Here is a 2598-nt window from a genome sequence, read left to right on the forward strand (position 1 = left end):
GATTGGAAAGATATACTGTATTTGTGCAATATATTGTTGTCAATCACAGAATCAGTTGTCATGGCACAGAATATCAGTTGTCATGGCAAGCCAAGCCCATTAGATGCTGTTGCTGTTGAGAATGAGTGTCAGTCTCTAGGGGTGTTGAGATGGCTTATTGGATTTGATTGTTTATTTGTTTATTTGTTTGTTTGTTTGTTTGTTTGTTTGTTTTAATATATTTTTGGGCTGTTTTGCTTTAATTTTAGTGACGAGACTGACAGGAAGCAGGTATATATTATAAACAGTATAGAGAGATGGAGTGGGATTGGAAAATGACCCATGTCAGAATCAGACCCAGTTCCCGGTGGGCCTGAATGGTACAAGCCACTTAACCAGTTACGCCACAGCATAAAGGGGCCATCACATTGCACACAGGGCATGCGCTGCGCTCACCGCTAGCTTGCTCTTGGTTTAGGTTCTTGGTTCTAACGATTTTTGTTGTGGTTACAGCTGGGCTCCGCGCAAAAAGACCACTGCCTTACAGCGCGCCGCGGTCAAAGGTCAACATATTTGAACTTTCGCACAAGAGTGGCAAAGCGGCAAAATGCCGCTGGCGCTGCACTATACTGAGTGCAGCGGCAGAGTTCTTGCGCGCTCAAACCATTGGAAGTATTGGGTTTCATAACGCATGCCGTATGCAATGTGATGGAGCCTTAAGGAAACATATTTAGATGTACAGTACAGACTTCACATCATCGGACTGTAGCTCTCCCTCTTTGGGCTTTGGGATTGAATTGTTTAACTCTGTACAGTGTGTGTTTGTACTTTTGTAGCACTGGAAAGGAAATCTAAGGATGTATTCAAAACAAAATAAATGTATCTTTTTTCCATGGTATGCACCTTATGCATTACATGTGTCATGTGTACTATGTATGTCTCATAAATATATGATACGCAAAACTGAAAACTGTGCAACAGTTACTGAAGACAAAGGAGCAAAAAGCCCACGCAGAGGGGTGTCAGTAGCCTGGTCCTAACCATCCCATAATACTACCATTTCATTTCGTATTATGGTCTGGAATTTCTTTGCTCTGAAGCGCTTGCAGGAAGCGGGAAGTAACGCCCAGTTCTGGTTTGAATTGATTGGACAGCTCTCACCCAATCGGCGATAGTTACTCATAACAACATAGCGCAGGCGTTTAACGTCATCGTCACGAGCGCCCTCCCCCTTTCGCCCCCACCAACCCGTCTCTTCGTTTATTGGCTGCTTTCTGGAGGGGGGGCGTTCTGTTACAATTCTACCGAGCAGAATGCTCCACAGAGGAGCACGGCCAGACTCGTAGTGGAGGCAATCCTTGGCCGGAAGTACGTGGATGGCTCCCGAGGCTAGGGTGTCAGGCCTTTGCACGTCACAATATCAAGTTCAAGTTCAAGTTTACTTTATTTATCCTTTAAAAAAGGAAAAAAAGGGATATCCAAAGCACTGATACACCCTTGTATAGCATTAAAATATCCATATAGCACTCAAACATGCATGCAATTTACAGCGCTAAATTATCCAGAGCACTCAAACATCCTTATACAATGCTGAAAGATATACAGCACTCAAACAACCATTACTGTATAACGTTAAAGGTTCATACACTGTGTCTTTCCCTCTATGGTCTCTGTGTTCAGGCTATACCATTGTTGAGACATGATGGACTGGATCAGTTATGACCTCCCAGGGGAGACATGGGTGTTTGGAGTGTTGTACCATGCGTGGCCTGCAGAGGGAAGCACTAGTGATGTGGAGTCAGTGACCTAAATAGTGATTTTGGAACAATCAATTTGGATCAATAAGTCTATATTCAGAAAGCAATTAGGGACATACTGTAGATGAACAGCTCACATTCAATGTCAGCAATGCACAAAACTAAGCTAACCAGTGTGTGTGAGAGAGAGAGAGAGAGAGAGTGTGTGTGTGTTTGTCTGTGTCTGTGTATATCAGTATGCTATCAGTTTCCTCCTCGGAAACGGGTATGGCAGCCTCATGTTGGGACAGGAGGGAAGGGTGTGTGTTTGTGTGTGTGTGTGTGTGTGTGTGTGTGTGTGTGTGTGTGTGTGTGTGTGTGTGTGTGTGTGTGTGTGAGTGTGTGTGTTTGTGTGTGTGTGTACACACAACAATTATTTCTTGAGAATATACATTTAATGTGTGCAGGAGTGGTAAAAATGGGTAAAAACACCTGCGTTAACAATACATTTATTAAACAATGTTGCGTGACTCGTGTTCCAGACATCACAGACAGGATGAATACACACTCATACCCTGAACTGGTGAATTTCGGAAGGAAAGCAGGGTTGTGGTTGGCATGGTCACAGACGGAGCGGAGGTCCGGTTGGCATGGGGAGCTGTTTGATTGTGAAACAGGTGTTCCTCAGGTGTCTCTCAGGTGATCCTGGGAGTGGGACAACCGCCAGGTGAGTGTTGGAGAGGAAAGCAGACGCGCCCAGGAGGATAAGGTTTTAACACTTTGTGGCTATTTTTGTTATTTTGTAAACATGCCAATGGGCATCATGTCAATACAAACAGATCACAACACACTATGTTACCACACGGTGCTGGGCAGCGTAAAG

This window comes from Sardina pilchardus, chromosome 21 (genome assembly GCF_963854185.1).
Source record: "Sardina pilchardus chromosome 21, fSarPil1.1, whole genome shotgun sequence".
In the NCBI taxonomy this organism is placed as follows: Eukaryota; Metazoa; Chordata; class Actinopteri; order Clupeiformes; family Clupeidae; genus Sardina; species Sardina pilchardus.